This window comes from Oncorhynchus masou, chromosome 11 (assembly GCF_036934945.1).
Source record: "Oncorhynchus masou masou isolate Uvic2021 chromosome 11, UVic_Omas_1.1, whole genome shotgun sequence".
NCBI lineage: Eukaryota > Metazoa > Chordata > Actinopteri > Salmoniformes > Salmonidae > Oncorhynchus > Oncorhynchus masou.
Window position 1 is genome coordinate 60253319 of NC_088222.1, and position 20296 is coordinate 60273614.

Consider the following 20296-nt stretch of genomic DNA (forward strand, 5'->3'; position numbering starts at 1 on the left):
TATACTTTCTATGCAATCTGTTTAGCTACCAAGTTTGGTGGCAAACATGCTATGGTTGCTACTCGCTAGCTAACGTTAGCTGGGCTCGATGGTCTTATCTTCCCTGAATCTTGTTCTCAGGGTATCTGTTACCCAAGGGTATTACGTAGGACGCACCCAGCATGTTAACGTGAGCTAGCTAGCTACGAGTGTCAATACACTGAATAACGTAGTTCCTTTTCAATGTAGCTAAACACTTGCTAACTTAGTGTTAACAAGTACTATTAATGCTAGCTGGATAACACAACAACGAGCTACAGATTCCCACAAGGTCTCAGGATGGGAAATGCTTACAAGAAAGAAACATATGAACAAAGTCAGAGTTGTCAATTTCCCTTGTTACTTGTATTGTTAAAAGGGGAAGAAATAGACAATCCCATTTTACTAAATTAGCTATCTAGGCTAGTCCTACTATAGGCTACAGATTAGTCACCACTAGAATAGTTATTTTTGTGTTATTGAGTAGGCCTATATCTTTGTTTAATAAAATTAATGAATCTTAACAATAGAAATCGTTATTATTTTGCAAGAAATGTACTGTATTTTTACATGTTGCATCTTTTGTTTATAGGTATACTATTTCCGCTTGGTAATGGGTAATTATATAGAAATTGCTCATAGGTAACTATAAAGTTATACACTTCACTTTAAATAGCTAAATCCTGTGTAACAACTAGTGACAACTTTATGCAGATATTACAGATATATACTCTGGTGTATTAGTGCATTTATTTTCTCACTTGGATGTGTTGGATCCTGTGTTTTACATTATAGCCATTAGTATATATATGATTAAATATCATCTGATGTTGGTTGTGTGAGGTGTCTGCATTTGTGCACTGGAGCATCATTATGAGATTAAACAATTGCTTGCTACTTGCCTGTTTGTGTGTGACAAGAACTGAGTAACATGGTGAGACCTGGATGTTGCAAAACTGTAGATAACAGCCCAGCAGATGCTTTGTCCTTGTGTTTGTATGTAACAATATTGAGCACATGGTGTGACTTGCTGTATCTTACAAAGTTGTGATAGGGAGGGGTGGTCATCACGAGGTTTAACTGAGATGGAAAAATACTGAACAACACAATAGCAGGAACTGAGCAACTGTTCTAACTAGGCTGCGATACCAGAACAGTAAGGATCTATACATCGAGGAGGGAGAACTCCAAGAAGCGCCAATAGGCGGGGACCAGCCTGAGCGCCTGCAATAGGCTGGGCAAGTTTAAACCACGCCCAGTCTCTACTGTGATAGGCCAACAGACGTGTTGGAACTATGTCTATCACAGTATAAAGAATACTGTTTTACATACGTCTTGTCAGTTCTCTGTTCTGCCCTGCGTGGTATTACAGTGAGCCCGTATATACGAAGTTGCATTTGCCATTTATTACTTAGCTAATAAAAAATACATAGTATAAAATCGGTGACTCATTATTATATTTATCCTGATACCAGATTTGAATTTATGCAACCCCAACAGATGGTACTTTCAGAAGCTGACAATATCTCCCACATTCTTCCACAAAGCACAGCTAGCTAGCTAAGTAAAGTTCATAGTCAACACCAAACTTTGGGAAACGGCTACACTACTAATGTATAATACATGCATTGGGCATAGTTTATCTAACGTTACTCCATAAACTACTCAACCTGCTTAGCAATGTCGCTACCTAATGTTGCATCCCATTGATTCCTGTATAATAATACATATGATTTGTCACATTTGCCAAATTCAACTGGTGAAGACTTTACTGTGAAATGCTAAAATAGTAACACGAGGAATCAAATGAAATACACAAGAATTTAGCTATATACAGGGAGTACCTTTACCAGATCAATGTGCAGAGAGAGGTATGAGGTATTTGAGGTGGATATGTACATGAAGAAGGAGTAAAGTGGCTCGGCATCATCATAGATAATAATAATAACAATAATAAAATAAAGAATAGAGTAGCAGCAGCAAATTATGAGTGTGAAAGTGTGTGTGTAATGTGTATGTACAGTGTGTGTGTCAGGACCCGGTTTCGAACCTGGGTCTCCGGAGTGAGAAACAGTCACTTAACCAACTGAGCCACGAATAGACAGCAGAACCCAGAAGATGAGGCAGACACAGCAGTACTTAAGACGGTGAATTTAATAAAGAAAAACTCCTAAAATAAAAAATGGCAAATCCAAAAGGTGGTAGGTAAAACACAAAAAAAACCTAAAAGAAACTCACTAAAACTAAACAAAAACAAAAAACAGAATACTACAAGAACTTCACCCGGAATCGACAAGAGCACACAGAACACTAGGGCAGGGTGCCAACATACAAACACAGAGCACAGAACTGAGGGAAACAAAGGGTTTAAATACAATCAGGGGAAACGAGACACAGGTGCAAACAATAATGGGGATCAAGGGAAAAACACAGGGACAAAAAGCACAATGGGGACATCTACTGACAAAAACACGGAACAACCCTGGCCAAATCCTGACAGAATCCCCCCTAGGAACGGCTCCTGACGTTCCTACCAGCTCTCTCAGGGTGGAGGACCCTGAACTGACGAATGAGGTCAGGGTCCAGGATGTCTTTGGCAGGAACCCAGGAGCGCTCCTCAGGACCGTAGCCTTCCCAGTCCACCAGATACTGCCAGGACCGCTGCACCCGGCGGGAATCCAGTATCCGGTGGACGGTATAAGCCGGCTGGCCTCCAATGACACGAGGCGGAGGGGGAGGTCTGTCTGCCGGGACAAGGGGAGAAAAAACAACAGGTTTTAACAAAGACACATGAAATGTGGGATTAATCTTAAGGGATCTGGGTAAGTGTAGGCGATAAGAAACTGGGTTAACTCTCCTGGCAACCTTGAAGGGACCGATGTATTTTTGGGACAGCTTGCGAGACTCCACCCGTAGAGGTAAGTCTCTTGTGGAGAGCCAGACTCTCTGGCCGGGGTGCAGGGTAGGCCCGGGACGGCGACGTCTGTTGGCTTGTTGTTGATACCTCTGTGAGGAACGCATCAGATTAAGACGGGTCTTCCTCCACATAAGCCGACAGCGTCTGACGAATCTCAAGGCTGAAGGCACTCTGACTTCTGCCTCCTGGTCCGGGAACAATGGAGGAGCATAGCCAAACTGACACTCGTGCGGGGACATACCAGTGGAGGAGGAGCGCAAGGTGTTGTGCGCGTATTCGGCCCAAACAATAAAGGATGACCATGTGGACGGGTTGTCACGAGTCATACATCGGAGGGTGGTTTCCAGCTCTTGATTCATCCTCTCTGTTTGGCCGTTGGACTCCGGATGGTACCCTGAAGATAGACTGGCAGAAGCCCCCATGAGTTGGCAGAAGGCCTTCCAAAACCTTGAGGCGAACTGGGGACCTCTGTCAGAAACCACATCTTGAGGAATGCCGAAGACTCGGAACACATGATTAATTACCAACTCAGCCGTTTCCTTGGCAGAAGGTAACTTAGTCAGAGGGACGAACCTGGCCGCCTTTGAAAACCTGTCGATTATGACTAGGATAGTAGTATTGCCATGGGATGGAGGAAGTCCAGTAATAAAGTCCAATGATATATGGGACCAGGGTCTGTGGGGAACAGGTAAAGGGTGAAGGAGTCCTTGAGGGCGGAGGTGAGAAGATTTGCCCTGGCAGCACACGGGGCAGGCATTGACGAAAGTGGCAACGTCTTCTCTTATGGTAGGCCACCAGAACTTACGCTGGATGAACTCCAAGGTGCGACCTACGCCCGGATGACAGGTGAGGCGAGAGGAGTGCCCCCACAGAAGGACCTGAGTCCTCACTGCCTTGGGGACAAACAACCGATTGGCAGGACCTCCTTTAGGGTCCGGTTCGCTAGCTTGAGCACGTCTCACGGTATCCTCAACTTGCCACGAGATCGGAGCCACAATCTTAGCAGCAGGAAGGACAGGCATGTCCGTGTCATCTCGAATGGCAGGAGCGTAGACTCGGGACAGGGCATCCGGTTTGAGATTCTTCGACCCGGGCCGATAGGTGAGGATAAACTGGAATCGATTGAAGAAAAGAGACCATCTAGCTTGTCTAGAGTTCAATCGCTTCGCCTGCTGGATATACTCCAGATTCTTGTGGTCCGTAAGCACTTGAAACGGGTGAGAAGCCCCCTCGAGCCAGTGTCTCCATTCCTTCAATGCCATCTTAACCGCTAGGAGTTCACGATCCCCCACATCGTAGTTCCTCTCAGTCGGGGTAAGCCGGTGTGAGAAGAAAGCGCACGGATGAAGCTTCTTGTCTTCACCCCTCTGAGACAGGACAGCTCCAACACCAACCTCTGATGCGTCTACCTCCACCACAAATGGTTCATCCGTAGTCGGTAGTATCAGGATGGGAGCAGAGAGGATGCGCTGCTTGAGTCCTTGGAAGGCCGTCTCAGCTTCTCTTCCCCAAGAAAACCTTGCATTGCCACCTTTGGTTAAAGCTGAGAGAGGAGCTGCCACCAAACTGAAGTTCTTGATGAACTTGCGGTAAAAGTTTGTGAAGCCCAGGAAACGCTGAACATCCTTAACGGATTTGGGGGTGGGCCAATCCGCTACCGCCCCTACCTTCCTAGGGTCCATTTGGATTCGACCGGGTTCCACTACAAATCCCAGGAATTGTACTCGGGATGAATGGAATTCACATTTTTCCGGCTTAACGTACAGATGGCTGTCCAGGAGGCGTTTGAGTACTTGTCTGACATGCTTAGTGTGTTCTTGAAGGGAGCTCGAAAAGATGAGGATGTCATCCAAGTAAACGAACACAAATATGTTAAGCATATCCCTAAGCACATCGTTTATGAGCGCTTGGAACACCGCTGGGGCGTTGGTCAGGCCGAAGGGCATCACCAAGTATTCATAGTGACCAGTAGGCGTGTTGAAAGCGGTCTTCCACTCGTCACCAGGTCTGATCCGCACAAGATGGTATGCGTTCCGCAGGTCAAGCTTAGTGAAAACAACTGCTTCCTGGAGCAGCTCGAAGGCTGTGGCCATAAGGGGTAGCGGGTAACGGTTACGGACGGTTATGTCATTGAGTCCCCGGTAGTCGATGCAAGGACGTAACCCACCGTCTTTCTTGGCCACAAAGAAGAACCCTGCTCCCGCCGGGGAGGTGGATGGACGCATGAGGCCTGCTTCCAGAGAGTCCTTGATATAGGTATCCATAGCAGCTCGTTCGGGTGGAGATAGGGAAAAGATCCGACCCCTGGGGGGGCAAGTGCCCGGAAACAGGTCGATGGGGCAATCGTAAGATCTATGGGGTGGTAGCATGGTGGCCCTCTGTTTGCTAAACACCAGTTTGAGGTCATGGTAACACTCGGGAACTCGGGTCAGATCGATGGATTCTAAAGACTCGGGAGTAGAACTCGGGGAATTCTGGAAAATACAAGTAGCTTGGCACGTAGGACCCCACTGCTTGATAGTGCCCACAGACCAGTCGATGTGAGGGTTATGGCTGTGAAGCCAGGGGTATCCAAGGACGAGAGGGAACTCGGAACAGGAGATCAAATGAAAGTTCATCAATTCCTGGTGTTGTGAAACTGAAAGTCTCAAGGAGGTAGTGACATGAGTGACAAGTCCAGATCCCAAAGGGCTTCCATCCAATGTAGTAACCCTCATGGGGTCACTTAGAGGTTCAGAGGGAACGCCATTCTTCTTCGCCCAGACACCATCCATGAAGTTACCTGCGGCTCCAGAGTCTACCAAGGCTTGAAGGTGAAGCTTGTGGTTGTCCCAGGAGAGGGTGACTGGAATGAGCAGACGGGAGTTGGACGGATGGGAGGAGGTTATGTTTCCCGTTACAGTTCCCCCGGTCTGTACGGGACAGAGCGTTTCCCTGGAGCCTGGGACACGTGGAACGGAAATGGCCCGGTTTGCCGCAATATAGACAGCGTCGCTCCCTCATCCGGCGGTCTCTCTCAGCCTGGGAGATGCGTCCAATCTGCATGGGTTCCGGTGGAGCCAGTGATGATAAAGGTGGGGACTCGGAGCTGGGACTGATAGGGGCTAGAGGTCTACGGTTGAGTTCTCTCTCTCAGACGCTGGTCAATGCGTGAGGCCAACTTGATCAGGGACTCGAGATTGTCCGGTGGTTCCCGAGTGGCCAGTTCATCTTGGATAGTGTCGGAAAGGCCTTTCAGAAAGCACACCGTGAGCGCCTCGTTGTTCCAGCCACTCGCTGCTGCCACCGTGCGGAACTGGATGGCATAGTCCGTCACGCTGCGCCAACCTTGATGGAGAGTCAGGAGCTGTTTGGCTGAGTCAGAACCACTGCTTGGGCCTTGAAACACTCGTTTGAATTCCTCAGCAAAGGCAGAGTAGCTGGCACAGCAGGAACTATGGGCATCCCACACAGCAGTAGCCCAGGCCAGGGCTTTTTCCGACAGCAGGGTGATGATATATGCGATCTTAGACCGGTCGGTGGGAAATGACGAGGGTTGCAGCTCAAAGGAGAGAGAACATTGAGTGAGAAACCCTTTACAAGCACTTGGATCACCTGAGAACCGTTGGGGAGGTGGAAGACGAGGTTCAGCCAGGGGGTTAACTGCCATGGGTACGTGAACTTGAGGTACTGGGACGGGAACTGTTGCCGGGGTAAGTCGATCAGATACTTGCTTAATGGAAGTCAGCATCTCCGACAGAAGATGAGAATGTCTAGCCATTAAGGCCTCTTGCTGAACCAGGGCGGCTTCGTGGCGTTGGACAGTCTCCTGGTGGTGGGACAGCGTGGCAAAAAGGTCCTGGGAACTGGCTGCCTCTGGGTTCATTTTTGGCTCTGTGTTTCTGTCAGGACCCGGTTTCGAACCTGGGTCTCCGGAGTGAGAAACAGTCACTTAACCAACTGAGCCACGAATAGACAGCAGAACCCAGAAGATGAGGCAGACACAGCAGTACTTAAGACGGTGAATTTAATAAAGAAAAACTCCTAAAATAAAAAATGGCAAATCCAAAAGGTGGTAGGTAAAACACAAAAAAAAAACCTAAAAGAAACTCACTAAAACTAAACAAAAACAAAAAACAGAATACTACAAGAACTTCACCCGGAATCGACAAGAGCACACAGAACACTAGGGCAGGGTGCCAACATACAAACACAGAGCACAGAACTGAGGGAAACAAAGGGTTTAAATACAATCAGGGGAAACGAGACACAGGTGCAAACAATAATGGGGATCAAGGGAAAAACACAGGGACAAAAAGCACAATGGGGACATCTACTGACAAAAACACGGAACAACCCTGGCCAAATCCTGACAGTGTGTTTTGTCGATATGCTCGTGTGAGTTATGTGTGTGTGTATGTAGTGTTTTTGTGTGGGAGTGTCAATGTAGAGTGTGTGAGTGAGTGTGCATTGGGTCAGTGAAAGATATTTTTTATGTACATATTTTTATTCATTCCTTTACACTTGTGTATAAGGTAGTTGTTGTGAAATTGTTAGGTTATATTACTGGTTAGATATTACTGCATGGTCGGAACTATAAGCACAAACATTTCGCTACACTCGCATTAACATCTGCTAACCATGTGTATGTGACAAATAACATTTTATTTAGATTTGATTTAGATAGAATCAGTGCAGATAGTTTGGGTACCATAAATTGACTATTTAGCAATTTTATGGCTTGGGGGTATTAGCTGTCTCTGAGCCTGTTTTGCCCGCTTTGAGGACAATACAGTGCCACTGACACGGCCTGCAACGGAAACATGTGGTCTCTCATTCACTGCAGCCGAGGTGAGTAAAACATTTAAACGTGTTAACCCTCGCAAGGCTGCAGGCCCAGACGGCATCCCCAGCCGCGCCCTCAGAGCATGCGCAGACCAGCTGGCTGGTGTGTTTACGGACATATTCAATCAATCCCTATACCAGTCTGCTGTTCCCACATGCTTCAAGAGGGCCACCATTGTTCCTGTTCCCAAGAAAGCTAAGGTAACTGAGCTAAACGACTACCGCCCCGTAGCACTCACTTCCGTCATCATGAAGTGCTTTGAGAGACTAGTCAAGGACCATATCACCTCCACCCTACCTGACACACTAGACCCACTCCAATTTGCTTACCACCCAAATAGGTCCACAGACGATGCAATCTCAACCACACTGCACACTGCCCTAACCCATCTGGACAAGGGGAATACCTATGTGAGAATGCTGTTCATCGACTACAGCTCGGCATTTAACACCATAGTACCCTCCAAGCTCGTCATCAAGCTCGAGACCCTGGGTCTCGACCCCGCCCTGTGCAACTGGGTACTGGACTTCCTGACGGGCCGCCCCCAGGTGGTGAGGGTAGGCAACAACATCTCCACCCCGCTGATCCTCAACACTGGAGCCCCACAAGGGTGCGTTCTGAGCCCTCTCCTGTACTCCCTGTTCACCCACGACTGCGCGGCAACGCACGCCTCCAACTCAATCATCAAGTTTGCAGACGACACAACAGTGGTAGGCTTGATTACCAACAACGACGAGACGGCCTACAGGGAGGAGGTGAGGGCCCTCGGAGTGTGGTGTCAGGACAATAACCTCACACTCAACGTCAACAAAACTAAGGAGATGATTGTGGACTTCAGGAAACAGCAGAGGGAACACCCCCCTATCCACATCGATGGAACAGTAGTGGAGAGGGTAGTAAGTTTTAAGTTCCTCGGCATACACAACACAGACAAACTAAATTGGTCCACTCACACAGAGAGCATCGTGAAGAAGGCGCAGCAGCGCCTCTTCAACCTCAGGAGGCTGAAGAAGTTCGGCTTGTCACCAAAAACACTCACAAACTTCTACAGATGCACAATCGAGAGCATCCTGGCGGGATGTATCACCGCCTGGTACGGCAACTGCTCCGCCCACAACCGTAAGGCTCTCCAGAGGGTAGTGAGGTCTGCACAACGTATCACCGGGGGCAAACTACCTGCCCTCCAGGACACCTACACCACCCGATGTTACAGGAAGGCCATAAAGATCATTAAGGACAACACCCACCTGAGCCACTGCCTGTTCACCCCACTATCATCCAGAAGGCGAGGTCAGTACAGGTGCATCAAAGCTGGGACCGAGAGACTGAAAAACAGCTTCTATCTCAAGGCCATCAGACTGTTAAACAGCAACCACTAACATTGAGTGGCTGCTGCCAACACACTGACTCAACTCCAGCCACTTCAATAATGGGAATTGATAGGAAAGGATGTAAAATATATCACTAGCCACTTTAAACAATGCTACCTAATATAATGTTTACATACCCTACATTATTCATCTCATATGTATACGTACATACTGTACTCTATCATCTACTGCATCCTTATGTAATACATGTATCACTAGCCACTTTAACTATGCCACTTTGTTTACATACTCATCTCATATGTATATACTGTACTCGATATCATCTACTGTATCTTTCCTATGCTGCTCTGCACCATCACTCATTTATATCTTTATGTACATATTCTTTATCCCCTTACACTGTGTATAAGATATTAGTTTTGGAATTGTTAGTTAGATTACTTGTTGGTTATTACTGCATTGTCGGAACTGGAAGCACAAGCATTTCGCTACACTCGCATTAACATCTGCTAACCATGTGTATGTGACAAATAAAATTTGATTTGATTTGATTTCAAGAGCCTATGCTCCGGTACAGTTTGCCAGATGGCAGCAGAGTGAACAATATTTCAGGGCCTTCCTCTGACACCACCTGATATAGAGGTATTGGTTGGCAGAGAGCTCGGCACCAGTGATGTACTGGGCTGTCCGCACCACCCTCTTTATCGCTTTGCGGTGAAGGGCAGTGCATTTGCCATACCAAGCGGTGATGCAGCCAGTCAAGATGGTCTCGATGGTGCAGCTGTATAACGTTTTGAGGATCCAAGCGCCCATGCCAATTATTTTCAGTCTCCTGGGAGGGTAGAGGCGCTGCCGTGACCTCTTCACAACTGTGCGGGTGTGTGTGGACCATGCTATGTCCTTAGTGATGTGGACGTCAAGGAACTTGAAGCCCTCGACCCGCTCCACAACAGCCCCGTTGATGTTGATGGGGGACGTGCTCTCCCCTCTTTCTTCTGTAGTCCACGATCAGCTCCTTGGTCCTCCCTGTAGGCTGACTCATCGCCATCGGTGATTAGGCCTACCACCGTTATGACGTCAACAAACTTGATGATGGTGTTGGAGTTGTGCATGGCTGCCTATCCCACCCGGTGTCCTTCGCTAAAGCCTGCCGAACACCTGCCATCTCCATAGTTATCAGAACTGCGTGAAAACAGTGCCCGACAGGCGGGAGCGAAGGACACTGTCTACTGTTGTCCTAACTATCTAATGGTATCGTCAGCCCCGCCTCTTCTTCTGTGGGGTTTATCGACCATGTGGCAGCAGGTCAGCCACCAGGGGGAGACTCGTCGAGGCCTGATGACAGACGGAGTATACATCATGAGGCGATGGCTCCATCTGCTGGACGTGCCATTTCTCGACGGGCTCTCCGTCCAGGACTAATTGGGCTGATTGGGTGTTGGTGAGTAATCGAGGGCTGATTGCTCACCAGCTGTGCAAGGCCCATAAAGCTGCCAGAAGGGAAGCAGACGGGGAGAGTGGGGAAGATTGCAGAGGTATGAGGATGGAGTTCAGTTTTTGTGCCCAATAGTATACAGCAAAACCTGGAGCCCAGAAGACGGTATCCCGGAGAGGGTCTCATGGAGGAGACCTATACTTTTCTTTTTGATTTATTATTTAAATAAACACCCTTGAAACTGATCTGATCTGTGTAAACGTCTTGAGCAAACCCCCTGGTCTGCCACAACCATTAGCAACATTATGGTGCATTACTGCCCCCTACAGGCTCCCGTCTGTGTACCAGAATCCTAGATGAAAAAAATGTACCAATAGAAGTATAACGAGGGGTTCCTGCTGATGTTGGGAATGCCCATATACTTTCGCACGAATTGCAGGCTGCAATTTAACCCTTCTTAGTCTTGCTACTATGGAGGAGAGAACAGTGGAGACTGGAGAGATCAACGCTCAAGGAATGCCATTGCCCCCTACAGTACATCCCAGGGACACACTGCTTAATGGCAGGGTGGCGGATTGTGTTCCCTAAAATGCATACAGTCGGTGATTGACACCACGCCAGGCCCTCAAAATGTTTATCTTCTGGTACCACTGGAACATCCAGCTTCTCCGTTGCACAATATCAGAAGACCACCGTTGTGGAAGACCACCTCTAAATCCACACTTGTGCAGCACCAGTACCATGCCCTTGGTGTATCCTAAGTTGTTTTCATTGAAGTGGGTGACTAGGATGGAAAGGGGAAAAGTAGTACAGGCCCTCTGTTGTCGCAGAACACAGAGCAGTTTGTGCCACATCATGCCTTGCTCTCCGAGCCACCATATTGGACAGTCAATAATGTATGTAAATAGTTAATGGGTAGGCTACATGTTGACTATTTGTTTATCTCCCAGGAGCTTGCTTGATTGTCTTGTTAAAAGAGACCAGGGATTTTGTCCCCCCAGTTTACACCATATTGGCGTGACAGGGTTTTTTTATTTTTTATTTTTTTTATTTCACCTTTATTTAACCAGGTAGGCTAGTTGAGAACAAGTTCTCATTTACAACTGCGACCTGGCCAAGATAAAGCATAGCAGTGTGAACAGACAACACAGAGTTACACATGGAGTAAACAATTAACAAGTCAATAACACAGTAGAGAAAAAAAAGGGGAGTCTATATACAATGTGTGCAAAAGGCATGAGGAGGTAGGCGAATAATTACAATATTGCAGATTAACACTGGATTGATAAATGATCATGTACAGGTAGAGATATTGGTGTGCAAAAGAGCAGGAAAGTAAATAAATAAAAACTGTGGGGATGAGGTAGGTGAAAATGGGTGGGCTATTTACCAATAGATTATGTACAGCTGCAGCGATCGGTTAGCTGCTCAGATAGCTGATGTTTGAAGTTGGTGAGGGAGATAAAGGTCTCCAACTTCAGCGATTTTTGCAATTCGTTCCAGTCACAGGCAGCAGAGTACTGGAACGAAAGGCGGCCGAATGAGGTGTTGGCTTTAGGGATGATCAGTGAGATACACCTGCTGGAGCGCGTGCTACGGATGGGTGTTGCCATCGTGACCAGTGAACTGAGATAAGGCGGAGTTTTACCTAGCATGGCTTTGTAGACGACCTGGAGCCAGTGGGTCTTGCGACGAATATGTAGCGAGGGCCAGCCGACTAGAGCATACAAGTCGCAGTGGTGGGTAGTATAAGGTGCTTTAGTGACAAAACGGATGGCACTGTGATAAACTGCATCCAGTTTGCTGAGAAGAGTGTTGGAAGCAATTTTGTAGATGACATCGCCGAAGTCGAGGATCAGTAGGATAGTCAGTTTTACTAGGGTAAGCTTGGCAGCATGAGTGAAGGAGGCTTTGTTACAGAATAGAAAGCCAACTCTTGATTTGATTTTCGATTGGAGATGTTTGATATGGGTCTGGAAGGAGAGTTTGCAGTCTAACCAGACACCTAGGTACTTATAGGTGTCCACATATTCAAGGTCGGAACCATCCAGTGTGGTGATGCTAGTCGGGCAAGCGGGTGCAGGCAGCGATCGGTTGAAAAGCATGCATTTGGTTTTACTAGCGTTTAAGAGCAGTTGGAGGCCACGGAAGGAGTGTTGTATGGCATTGAAGCTCGTTTGGAGGTTAGATAGCACAGTGTCCAATGACGGGCCGAAAGTATATAGAATGGTGTCGTCTGCGTAGAGGTGGATCAGGGAATCGCCCGCAGCAAGAGCAACATCATTGATATATACAGAGAAAAGAGTCGGCCCGAGAATTGAACCCTGTGGCACCCCCATAGAGACTGCCAGAGGACCGGACAGCATGCCCTCCGATTTGACACACTGAACTCTGTCTGCAAAGTAATTGGTGAACCAGGCAAGGCAGTCATCCGAAAAACCGAGGCTACTGAGTCTGCCGATAAGAATATGGTGATTGACAGAGTCGAAAGCCTTGGCAAGGTCGATGAAGACGGCTGCACAGTACTGTCTTTTATCGATGGCGGTTATGATGTCGTTTAGTACCTTGAGTGTGGCTGAGGTGCACCCGTGACCGGCTCTGGTTTTTTGCTTCGCTCTGGAAAATCAGCTGTTAATATTAAATAAATACTAACTACATTATTTATGTTGCCATTTGTCATTATTGTGCATTTTTACTTGACTTGTATTGCACTGTTATGCTGTATTATGTTGTATAATAATGGTTAGTTATTATTCCCATTCCAGTGTAAAAACCACAGAAATTATGCATTAGGCTGTTTTGTGAAGGTCTGAATCCTAAACAACCAGAGAGCCAAGGCAGAGCCAAGGGCTGGTGACACGCAATTCACAGGATAGCGACCTGCATTCCATGGCTTCTCTACAGACAAAGGAATACTCCGGTTGAAACTATATTGAAGATTTATGATAAAGATTGACTCTATACTTAGTTTGAAATGTTTCTAAGACCTGTAATATAACTTTTTGAAGTTTTTGTCCAACGTTATGCTGGACCTGCACGAGCGTTTGGATTTGTATACCTAAGCCCTAACAAAAGTAGCTACTTGGACATAAATAATGGACATTATCGAACAAATCAAGCATTAATTGTGGAACTAGGATTCCTGAGAGTGCATTCTGATGAAGATCAAAGGTAAGGGAATATTTATAATGTTATTTCTGATTTCTGTTGACTCCAACATGGCGGATACATTTTTTTTATTTTCTGAGCACCGTCTCAGATTGTTGCAAGGTTAACCTTTTCTGTAAGTTTAAAAAGAATCTGACACAGGGGTTGCATTAAGGAGAGGTATATCTATAATTCCATGTGTATAACTTGTATTTTCATCTACCGTAATTGCTGGACTATTAAAGTGCACCTGAATATAAACCGCACCCACTGAATTATTAAAAAATATGTATTTTGTACATAAATAAGCCGTACATGTCTATAAGCCGCAGGTGCCTACCGGTACATTGAAACAAATTAACTTTACACAGCCTTTAAACGAAACACGGCTTGTAACAAAAATAAATAGGCTTTAACGAAACACGGCTTGTAACAAAAATAAATAGGCTTTAACGAAACACGGCTTGTAACAAAAATTAAAACAGTAGCTTACCAAGAAAGTCATTGGTCACTATCTTCCTCCTCCTGTGCACTGAAACCACTGAAGTCATCTCCTTCGGTGTCGGAGTTGAATAGCCTCAGAATTGCTTCATCCAATGTTGGATTGTTTTCATTGTCGCTCTCGTCACTTTCATCAGGAGGCAAATACCCCGCTGAGCTCATGCTGCCCCTTCAACACGCAGCAGTCCAGCCTTTCGAAACCCGTTGATGATAGTGGATTTTTTGACAATGCTCCACGCTGTCAGGACCCACTGGCAGACTTGACCATAAGATGCTATTCGCCTGCTGCCCGTTTTAGTGAAGGATTTCTCCCCACTTGTCATCCAAGCCTCCCACTGAACAAAGAGCGCCACCTTAAATGCACGATTTACACTGATGTCGAGTGGCTGCAAATACTTTGGGCCATCTGCTTTTCTTCCCTCTGAAAACTTTTGTTGTCTTTTTGCACTGAGTCAGTTCCTCACACTGTTGTTTCCAACGTCTTATCATCGACTCAATAAGGCCAAGCTCCCATGCAGCAGCTCTATTTCATTTTCCACCAGCCAGATCGATCGCCTTCAACTTGAAAGCTGCATCATATGCATTTCTCCGTGTCTTTGCCATGATGAGGGTGACAAAATTACTACCGTAATCAGAATGATGGGAAGTTTGAGCGCGCTCGATTTACGTCACATTATGTGACGGTGCTCAGTTTTTCAGCGGCATGAATCTTGTGAAAGCGGGAAAAATCCATAAATTAGCCACGTCATTGTATAAACTGCGAGGTTCAAAGTGTGGGAATAAAGTAGCGACTCATAGTCCGGAAATTACGGTAATCAATTTTAGAATAAGGCTGTAACATAACAAAATGTGGAAGAAGTCAAGGGGTCTGAATGATTTCCAAAGGCACTGTATGTTATCTGTAAATAGTTCACTAAAGTTATGTTTGTACTGGCCGCCTACTTGTTTAAGTTTTTGTTCTACACAAATACAGTATATTGGATGGGAATTGTGACCAGACTACATTATTGTAAGTTAAACACTTGTGCAACTAGAGAGATAACACATGCATACATTCACTATGTTAACCTTCTGAGCTACCTTTTGTGGAGAGGGTTGAAGGCTCACTTGTCTGTTTCGTTCACTTGGGTATTGAACTTGATCAGGAAGGCCGCAATATGCATGTGCTGTAGAGGAGACACAGAGGAGAGAAGTGACCGAGAAGAGAGGACAGAAAAGACAGGAGAGGAGTGACAGAGAGGAGAAGAGCGAGACACAGAGGACAAGATGTAACATCCTCATGACTTGCCCAAAGACTGATGACATCTATGCTAATACATATGTAGACTTTCAACTAGGTCCCTTTCATCACAGTATGGGTGATGTCAAATTAAATACATTTTTATTGGTCAGATGTTATTGCGGATGTAGCGAAATGCTTGTGTTATTTTATGTAATGGTTTTCTGTAAGGTTTTGTAAACTAAACAATGCATATGTAACAGTATAGCTTCCATCCCTCTCCTCGCCCCAAACTGGGCTTGAACCAGGGACCCTCTGCACACATCAACCACAGTCACTCACAAAGCATCGTTACCCATCGCCCCACAAAAGGCGCGGCCCTTGCAGAGCAAGGGGAACCACTACTTCAAGGTCTCAGAGCGAGTGACGTCACAGATCGAAACGCTATTAGCGTGCACCATCGCTAACTAGCTAGCCATTTCACATCGGTCACACATACAATGTCTTCTAAAGTCTGATGACAGCCAAGCTGTTACATAGGCCACAATGTCACAGCGTATGTTTTGTATGCATTGTCTATGTCAAAACCGTACAGCATGTAAAACGTCTTCAAAGGCCTGATGTAATCTTTGTAATGACTCACCCCGTATGAGGCTGAGTTGTGCAGGGAGATGAGGCCTCATTTTTTCCTGAGCATTGTCATCAGCCCCATGCTCCAAAGAAAGGCCTACATCCCTGGTGACAAATTAAACAGACAGTGCAATGGTTACCACTACAAGTACAGTGTCCCAATAACAAAATAATGACAAGACCGCAATCTGCTAGCGTAAGAGGTCCTTAATTGACAATAAAGGTGATAGCCTATTCTATACCCATTTGAAGAGAACCCCCCCCCCCCACCCCACGTCATTTGTGACCAAGTTTCATCTGATTTGTCTCAAATAACTTTGCTGTCAGGCAAATGGTGTTTACCTAGCCAGCTAAATGATTGTGAACAATAACGATATTTAGCTAATGCAAATTTGAAGCAGGCTACTCCTCAATAACTTGGTTAGCCCACAATCAATGTCAACGTTGGCTGCTGTAGCTACTGTACTGTATATCAAATCACAAGGCAAACGAACAGGAATGTAGCCAAAATCAACTTTATTTTCATGATGAAGTAGCTAGATAGTTATTACACAAAGTCATACATACAAATCGATCGCCAACGTACTTGAACTGTTAATGTAATGACATTATTTGGATCCATTTTCCAATCTCCACCCTATAAAGTCGATATAACCGAGAACAATCAGAAATCACGCGATATGAATCAGAGAGCGAGGCGCCGCATGCCCCGCTAGTTGGTCAGAAGGTTCAAATCAACGTTTCATATCGTAATTTCAGAGTAATCAAAAAGCATCAACCACGGCTGTTATTACACCCCGTATACATTGGTGACGGTAATTACTTTATTGTGCTGTTATTAAAACTAGAAGATGATCTTCTGACGTCCTTTCATTTCGTCAAAGGTACATAATCACATTATTTTTAAACTGTGATTTACAAAGCTAATGTAATGGATTTTTATGACCCATAATAGGGAAGAACATTTCTTGAGTGCAATTCGATCTGAATATATAATACATTTTAAAAGGATTTGCAATTTTGCATTAGCAGTCTTTTCGACTTACATTTCCCGGGAACCATAGCATGGTGATATTTCCTGATTTCGGTGCCAGGCTGCGTCTAATTTATTTGGTTGCGTATCTTGTCTCATTCCTTAAATCTACATATTTTTCCCGAAGTGTGCAATAGTACACTTTCTCGCATGGATTTAAACTCTCTCTAGCCAATGTTTACACCGTTCATATAACCAGGAACCAATATCCAAAGTGGGTACTTAGAAAGGCTAATTTCATATGATATACCTACATTTTAAAATGCATATGAGGGTAGGGTTGCGCCAACTTTCTCACTGCCAAATAAGGGACAAAAGGTGGCGCGCCAGTGCACGGTGCCACGGCGGTGTGGGCGTGTTGTGTGAATGAATATACAGTGTATATTCATATCCTTATTCAATTGGAAAGGCAAAACATTTGTATATTCCATTTAGTCTATAGCTTTACTAAAACGGTATCATTATGTAAACGTATTTGAATAAACCTAAAAAAAGATCAAAGAAATCACCATTTGGACCTTTACAGCAATAATTTAAAAAAATAAACATTTGAAATGCAAAAGAGGAAAAGAGGGGCATGAGTCACTCACCAAGTCTACTTATATTTTGCTGCTCTTGACTGATTCAAGCAGTCCTTTGTCCCTTTGAATAACCAGAGAGAAGTCATTACACGACAAGTCACAGTTCACAGATATTTGAAGTTCATTTTTGATCAGATGAGGACTGAGTACAAATGAGACAATCCTGAACATGTTGGTCAAGTTGGCTTTCCCTAGGATTTGGAAAACTGTCACCTACTTCTCACTGGTGGATTTTGTGGTATCCTGTCTGGCTTTCTGTATTTCCTCCAGGCTAGCACAAAACTCTTCATTAGAGTTGGTCCATACTGACTGTCATTTTGAGGGCAACTACCACCTGCTCCAGGTCAGTGATGGAGAGCTCCTCATAGAGGCCGATCGGTTTCATTTTCTGGTGAAAAATCAAACCACTTGTCAATGTATGTAATGACAGTGTCATAGAACTTCACAAAGTCCTGTTGCTGCTTGGACCGTTGTGCTGACAATTGTTTGTCCATCAGCTGCTTTGTCTGGTATCCCAAAAAGCTCTCCTGTTTCTGCTGAAGTATCTTAATTTTGAACTTTTGGACTTCCTCGTAAACATGTGATGTAGAGCATTGTTTCCTCCAGCTGTTTTACGAGTTAGTCAAAAACACACCCCACGTTGTGGAAAAAGCGCAGATAAATCTCCGTTTTTTTCTTCATACTCAAAAATAGTCTTCCGTGCCACAGGACCAGTGATGCCAATTTAGCAATTGTGTTGCTAGATTTAGCAACTTTTTTTTCAAACAGCACCAAGCAGCAAATTTAGCTACTTTTAAAATGTATTTGGAACTTTTAGCAACTTTTGAAAAGTGACTCAAACGCTAAAATGCACGCATTTTCCCTCTAAATAACACAAAAACGATTTACTCAGTCACAACACATGTGCCTGGCTGCAATAGTGCAATGTGAGTGGTGACGTCAGCAGTAGGCGCTCAGCTCGTGCACAGGCAGCAGCAATTTCAGCAAAATGCAAATCATTGTTGGCTGACTGCAGCAGCAGTAGTACGGGTTCGACAAGACAAACCCAATGAATATAGTTGGTCACGAATGTTTTATCTTACAACATCAATCAACATGTCCCAATCAAAATTGTACAGCCAGAAGTACAGAAAAGAGTGGGAGTCTGTACCTGAACAAATGTGAAATCATATTTTTTGTCGAGATGGCCAGTCAATTTAAGTAATGTTATTGTGTATTCTACTTAATGACGCAGTTTTGCGTTATCACGCAATGACGTCACAGCGTAATTTAGCAACAATTCAACCTGACTAGCAACTTACCCTGAAAATTAGTTGACAATGCTGCACAGGACAGGTCTCCCCAAGGGACCTGAAGTATGAAGTAAGAGTTGGCCAGCTTTGCAGGAGACGATCGACAGCTGGATGAAGAGAGAGTCATCATGTGCAATTATGTTGCAGAATTTCACGCCACTCAATATCAACAAAGGCAAACAATGCACGCAGTTCCTCTCTTTGGGAAGCAGATACTGATAAGTGGCTGTAGATTTTTGAATTAATTGTCTCAGTATACACTGACAGCAGATCGTGGGCGTGCTTGCAGGCATTATGGGCTATGTGAGCTGGGAAATTAGCTTTCAGAATGCGATTGTTGGCACTATTCAATAACTGGTAAATGGGGTGGTGTTTTCCAATTTTGTCAGTTTCCACAGTAGACGTCCTAAAGAATGCACCAGAGGAGTGCCAAGATGGCTGCTTGAACAGACCGAGCTCCGTACCAAACTTCAGAAAGATTGTAAAAAAAAAAAGGTTACTCATTATTATTTTTATTTGTTCAAGATATAAGACCTTTTCTGTGACTGGAAGGATAATTGGATCATTTATTTCAGCATGTCCAGGCAAAGTCGTGACAAAAAAAGAAAGGAAGTTAGCCGTTCTATTGCTAATCAACAAGAGTGAAACGTGCTTATAGACAACTGCCATAACTACGCTTGCCCTGTGGATAATATCATGCTTTCGAATGCTGAAGATGACGAATTCCCCTCTTTACCGGTTACTCCGTGCAAACCTCCACCCTCCAAAAAACCCAACATGAACTCTGACAGCGTGGCTACCCTCTCCTTACTCATCAACTCCAGGTGTGACGCCATTGAGAAAATGGTAGGCGCGAACACCATGGTTATCGAAGGCTTGAAAAAGACTGGAGTTTGCATGTGGTGAAATTAAGGATGTGAAAACGAGAGTGGCAAAAGTTGAAAAAAATGTGGAAAGGGTGGAAAAGAATAACAATGTCTACCATAGACGTCTCACTGATCTGGAACAATACACAAGAAAATGGAACCTGATACTCTACGGCTTTCCAGAGGTGGAGAATTAAAATGTGCGAGGAGAGGCTATCCGTATCTGCCAAGAAGTTTTGCCTGCAGAGAAGAACAAAGTTGGTGATACCATCAACGTTGTGCATCGCCTCGGCAAGAAGCAACAGCAAAACGATTGAAGACCCAGGGGTATCATCATCCTATTCACTACCAGATTCTACAGGGATGCTGTCTGGAAAGCTGCTAGGAAGAACGCCTTCCTTCAGAGCCATGGTATGCATTTCACCGAGCATCTCAGCCCGGAAGACATAGAAAGAAGGAACAAGTTGTGGCCAACGATCAAGATAGCACGAAGTGAGGGGA

General features: G+C 45.2%; 1 long non-coding RNA gene across 2 annotated transcripts; it reads right to left on the reverse strand.

Moving 5' to 3' along the window:
* Window positions 1-2160: 2160 nt before the first annotated feature.
* Window positions 2161-17351, reverse strand: LOC135548020 (uncharacterized). 2 transcript variants are annotated; one of them, XR_010456762.1, is made up of 4 exons: window positions 17311-17351; window positions 16037-16128; window positions 15255-15340; window positions 2161-2762 (listed from the first exon to the last, which is right to left on the reverse strand). It is a non-coding gene; the product is annotated as an uncharacterized LOC135548020 (long non-coding RNA). The 2 variants fall into 2 exon arrangements; XR_010456761.1 differs by lacking the exon at window positions 17311-17351 and adding an exon at window positions 17070-17304.
* Window positions 17352-20296: the final 2945 nt, after the last annotated feature.